Raw genomic sequence first — 6,713 nt, forward strand, 5'->3', positions numbered from 1 at the left:
CTGTGTGAAGAACAGAGAGATCGAGACTGAGTAAATCCTGATGTTATAAATGCCTCGGTGTAAATAAAAACTTTCTCCGAGGCTACAGCAGACCAGATTTGGACTCAGCTGACGAACCATCTTCTGAAAACCAGTGAGGTCTTAACAAGTCAAAATAGATGAAAAGAAGTAATGGGTCTTTGATTGAGTTATTTGGATGTTATTTACACCAGTCAAACTTTCTAATGCCTAATCAACTCTATCATAACACAAGACGGGAATATTAACCAATGAAACTGCTAACCCCGTGAGAATCTTAAGTCATAAACAGAGTATCAAAGTACCAACACAAGTGTGGTCGCTGTACAGTTACACAGTAGAAAAAAAATCAGGTACTGTTCTTTAAAAACATAAGTGATTCGGAACAAACTGCAACAATTTTTTTTTTTTTTTTTTTTACGATAATCAAATGTAACCATTCAGAATATAAGGTTCTCATAGAGTGTCAGTAGTGCCACAGTTTCTCCGGCGTGTGTGAAAATATGTGTTGATTATTTTGCCTTCACGCCCAGTCTGTATGTATATATTGTATGTGTGTACTTGATAAAACAGCAGTGTTCTCTCTCTGCTGCTGTCCACCGTTTCAGAGTAGACTGAGGCGCTAGGTTCACGACACGCCTACAGTATCCTAACAGTGTTCATGTATCATAAAATGTTCTTTCATACACATGCACACACACGTACACATGCACGCATGCACGCGCTTACACATACAGACCTTAGCATGTAAACACAAACAGTGCATTAACAGAATGTGAACATGCATAGGGCCACAGTTTATGACAAGACTCAGTGGCAGTGTAACATAAAGTATATAATAACTTGCATTAACTTTCATACAGAAAACATTAAGCACACGCACACACACACACACATACAGCATATTAAAACATAAGTAGAAACACAAACTCATATTAAGATGTGTGCAATGCGCAAAATTCATATGCACTATGTGTGTATGTGCTCTTAATCATAATTTTTTAACATATTGCCTCTCATTGAAATAGCTGTAGCATTTTGCCTGCTCCCCTCCAGCCAGTATTTAAACATGAAATGTATTTAAATAATTACTCATCTCTCTGACTGACGTGTGGGGCGACATTAAAGGGAATTTCAATGACATCTACTGTATGTAATAATGAATCATGTGGGAATATGAGATATTCTGCATTCTGTAAGTAGGACTCATAGAAAAACCAAATTTCTGTAAGAAAAAAAAGGAAAAGAAAAAAAGACTCTGCATGAAAGAAAGATAATGCTAACTTTTTTTCTCTCTTTTTTTAAACCACACGCCTTTTTGGATACCACGCCTATTTGGATACATCTGTACTAAATGTGTGCGCTTATGGGGAAGTGGAGATAATGATGGCAGCAAGGGAGTTCGCTTCAGTGGATTAAACTTTTGCTTCTTTATCATAGAGTGGGTCTGGGCTAACCTTGGGCCTTTCTCTCGGTTTACACGCCCCTGAGTCGGCACGAAGGGTGCCGCAGGCTGTAACAAAAAAGAACACAATGTAGTGGGAGCGCAGAGTTCTGCTGCAACCCTTTTCACCGCACAGTGCCGAACTGAACACGCCCGTACTGCTGTGCTGAACCGTGCAGATAACAAACTCCTTCACATTTGTCCTTCCCAGCAGGTACTGCACGACTCCAGACACACTCTGCTGCACTGGGCTGAAGAGTGGGTGTGGATCGAGGCCAGCACATCTTAATTCCCATCATCAGTGTGTGGTTCAGTGGTGTGATAGGGATAATAGGGTTAGGTCGTCCCTGTGGTCTTAATGAGTTTCCTTTCTCCTCTCTTCTCCTCCCCTGATCTGCACTGATCTCATTAATGTCTGGATAGGCGAATGTAACACTGCTGGAAACTGCTAGTAAGTGTGTCTCTTCAAATTTTTTTTCTGGTTGTTTTGAATCAAATGAGGCAAAAAAAAAAAAAAAAAAGAGTCACACTTGTTAAGGACGTACTGCAGTTTAGTTAATAGATCCTCGTAGAGCTTAGAGTCAGAAAACACGAGCAACACTCAGGTAAGATGCACAGCAGTGTTTAACCTGTTAACTAACTACTTGAGGTTTTGTCCGCACACAAACCCACACACACTGTCGCTGCTCAACTGTCCCCTCACTGAAAGACAGCCTAATGTTTGGAAACAGTAAAGTATGACTCCTTTTCAACTGCAATCAGGCTAAGAAATGAGTGTGCTCTATGTGCGTGATTACAGTTTGTATACCTGTATATACCTTCGACTTTATAACTCTGTAGTTTGTTCTGCCACTGATGTACTTTCTCCCTAAGCCTTCATTACCCCCAATTCCCCCAACATGGCTGTTTACAGAGCTCTGTTATTGATGGACTGTGCTAAAGATGCAACAGAACTGGAGGCCTAACATATGGAGCTACTGTTCATGGAGAGTTCACACTGAAAAGGGATTTGTGAAAACAATCACAACTTCCTGCAGGGTACGTACACTGAGACATGTGCTCATTCTCTTGGATAAATGTCTCTCAATCCCTAGCACGCCAGAAAGGTCTTGAAGAACTAAATGTCCAGTTTGCGAGCTTTGGAAAGAGACTCTTGACACAGCCCTGCCTCATCACAGTGGCAGATATTTCTTCAAAACTGCTGTTTTATGGCAGTTCCATTTATGGCACCTTTCAAACCCCTCCGATCTGGATTTAAGGGAACTTAGCTGTACATGAATCTGTGTGGGTGTGTATCTTTTTTATACTGCACGTTTAAACATGAATATGTTTCAGTCTACTGCAAAACAGAGAGGGGAGACAGACAGAGAGGAGCGTAAACGTCTGAGATCTGTCGCCCGGTAATCAAGACATTTTTAAAAACAGACACTTCAGCGGACATCATGTACCTGTCATCCCCCTCGTGCTGTTATCCGTATAGCCATGTACAGATAAAACTACACTGTAGAACAGACAACTGGAATCCATAACAGACAATGGCATGCTTAAGGTCTTCAAATCTGCACTTGAGAAAAAAAATGAGAAAAAAAAAAACTGTTATTTTTATTTTCCTCTTCTTTGTGTTATTTTCTTATGGGGCTGGCACTGTTTTTTTGCTGCTCCCTTCCTGTAATTAAATAATGAACTAATTGCATTTGCTATGAAGAGGAAGAAGAGGAGCTGTCGACGAATGGTTTGGTATGAAGATGAATCATGTAAAAGTTTGACTTTGACATTAAAAACTTCAAACACTCTTGGTTGTCTGTTAACTTTTTGACAGTTATGTTTCACACAGTAGCTGAGATAAACAATGGCTGGGGCAAAGAAAGTATTTCCAATATTTTCTTCTTCAGTATCAGTTTCAAATGACCTGTTAATGGTAAACAGTCCACACACATAAGTTGTAATCATTTCTAAAGCCTTTTTAAGCGTTTTCTGTAATTAAGGTCTTTATTAATTAAAAAAAAGTTAAAATATCATTTATCAATGCCAGTTACAATCTATTAATAAGAACTACTTTTGGGTTCCCATGTTGCAGAAAATCCTCATACAACATGATACTTGCTTTGTGGTTTACCTAGCTCTTTAATTTATCAAGAAGACCTCCTCCAATTGACTGTGTGACCACTTATCCTCCGGAAAAGGGCTCTAGGGCATCTGGACCAAAATCCATTTATTAACAGCCAATTAACATTGACAGCTGTAGACTTGATAGGTCGTATAAGAACTCTTTATTAATTATCTATTAAGATTTATAATTGCAGGTGACTGACTTACTTATGCCGATAGCTTATTAGAAAATTAAAAACTTTTGACTCTACATGTCTTACTAATGTTTACAGTGGGGTCCAGAATTTGGAGACCACTTTCCCATGCTCATTCCCATGCCAAGAAAAAGGTGCCTTATTCAAATGGTACTTCATTGCTTAACAGTTGACAAAACAATTTTAATCCAAGGTCCACTTACTAACTTGCCTTTAGACGTTCAAACTCAGTTCTACGACAATTGAGCAAACGTCATCCGCTGATGAAAACCATGTGGTGCAGTCAAAAGCTCCAAAACAAGCGACTGAGTGGAGATTGTTTTGTTATCTGCTGTTTCCAAGGTTGAAAATGAACTGTCAGCTCAAACTGTTTTCATGCCTAACAGAACCCCCCCCCACACACACACACATACATACACACACACACACACACACACACACACAGCACCACCACTGGATACAGATCAAGGACATCTCCACTGAGGGAAACTCAACACGACAACACAACCAGCCTTCCCATCAAGCGTCTGCCATCTGCTGTATATATACGAAGATTAAGATGGAAAAGCCTGGATGTGCATTAAAATATATCTGTCCCACTTGCTGTACAAATTTGTCTGATTGATGTGCATTTTATAGGATAAACATGCTCTTTGAGGGCTTCCTAGATGCAGCATTCAACTTGTTAGACGTACTGCAGTTTAGTTAATAGATTCCTCGTAGAGTTTTAGAGTCAGAAAAACGAGCAACACTCAGGTAAGATGCACAGCAGTGTTTAACCTGTTAAACTAACTCTTGAGGTTTTGTCCGCAACCACAACCCACACACATGTCGCTGCTCAACCTGTCCCCGCTAACTAAAGACAAGCCCTAATGTTTGGAAACAGTAAAGTATGACTCCTTTTCAACTGCAATCAGGCTAAGAAAATGAGTGTGCTCTATGTGCGTGATTACAGTTTGTATACTGTATATTACCTTCGACTTTATAACTCTGTAGTTTGTTCTGCCACTGATTACTTTCTCCTAGCCTTCATTACCCCCAATTTCCCGCAACATGGCTGTTTACAGAGCTCTGTTATTGATGGACACTGTGCTAAAGATGCCAAACAGAACTGGAGCCTAACATATGGAGCTACTGTTCATGGAGAAGTTCACACTGAAAAGGGATTTGTGAAAACAATCACAACTTCCTGCAGGGTACGTACACTGAGACATGTGCTCATTCTCTTGGATAAATGTCTCTCAATCCCTAGCACGCCAGAAGAGGTCTTGAAGAACTAAATGTCCAGTTTGCGAGCTTTGGAAAGAGACTCTTGACACAGCCCTGCCTCATCACAGTGGCCAGATAATTTCTTCAAAAACTGCTGTTTTATGGCAGTTCGCCATTTATGGCACCTTTCAAAACCCTCCGATCTGGATTTAAGGGAACTTAAGCTGTACATGAATCTGTGTGGGTGTGTATCTTTTTTATACTGCACGTTTAAACATGAATATGTTTCAGTCTACTGGCAAAACAGAGAGGGGAGACAGACAGAGAGGAGCGATAAACGTCTGAGATCTGTCGCCCGGTAAATCAAGACTTTTTAAAAACAGACACTTCAAGCGGACATCATGTACCTGTCATCCCCCTCGTGCTGTTATCCGTATAGCCATGTACAGATAAAAACTACACTGTAGAACAGACAACTGGAATCCATAACAGACAATGGCATGCTTAAGGTCTTCAAATCTGCACTTGAGAAAAAAAATGAGAAAAAAAAAAAACTGTTATTTTTATTTTCCTCTTCTTTGTGTTATTTTCTTATGGGGCTGGCACTGTTTTTTTGCTGCTCCCTTCCTGTAATTAAATAATGAACTAATTGCATTTGCTATGAAGAGGAAGAAGAGGAGCTGTCGACGAATGGTTTGGTATGAAGATGAATCATGTAAAAGTTTGACTTTGACATTAAAAACTTCAAACACTCTTGGTTGTCTGTTAACTTTTTGACAGTTATGTTTCACACAGTAGATGAGATAAACAATGGCTGGGCAAAGAAAGTATTTCCAATATTTTCTTCTTCAGTATCAGTTTCAAATGACCTGTTAATGGTAAACAGTCCACACACATAAGTTTAATCATTTTCTAAAGCCTTTTTAAGCGTTTTCTGTAATTAAGGTCTTTATTAATGGTTAAAATATCATTTATCAATGCAGTTACAATCTATTAATAAGAACTACTTTTGGGTTCCCATGTGTTGCAGAAAATCCTCATACAACATGATACTTGCTTTGTGGTTTACCTAGCTCTTTAATTTATCAAGAAGACCTCCTCCAATTGACTGTGTGACCACTTATCCTCCGGAAAAGGGCTCTAGGCATCTGGACCAAAATCCATTTATTAACAGCCAATTAACATTGACAGCTGTAGACTTGATAGGTCGTATAAGAACTCTTTATTAATTATCTATTAAGATTTATAATTGCAGGTGACTGACTTACTTATGCCGATAGCTTATTAGAAAATAAAAACTTTTGACTCTACATGTCTTACTAATGTTACAGTGGGTCCAGAATTTGGAGACCACTTTCCCATGCTCATTCCCATGCCAAGAAAAAGGTGCCTTATTCAAATGGTACTTCATTGCTTAACAGTTGACAAAACAATTTTAATCAAGGTCCACTTACTAACTTGCCTTTAGACGTTCAAACTCAGTTCTAAGACAATTGAGCAAACGTCATCCGCTGATGAAAACCATGTGGTGCAGTCAAAAGCTCCAAAACAAGCGACTGAGTGGAGATTGTTTTGTTATCTGCTGTTTTCCAAGGTTGAAAATGAACTGTCAGCTCAAACTGTTTTTCAATGCCTAACAGAACCCCCCCCCACCACACACACCACACCCACACCCACCCACACACACACACACACACACACACACACACACACACATACACACACACACCACACACACA

This window comes from Seriola dumerili, unplaced genomic scaffold, assembly GCF_002260705.1.
Source record: "Seriola dumerili isolate Sdu_G_001 unplaced genomic scaffold, Sdu_1.0 BDQW01000301.1, whole genome shotgun sequence".
In the NCBI taxonomy this organism is placed as follows: domain Eukaryota; kingdom Metazoa; phylum Chordata; class Actinopteri; order Carangiformes; family Carangidae; genus Seriola; species Seriola dumerili.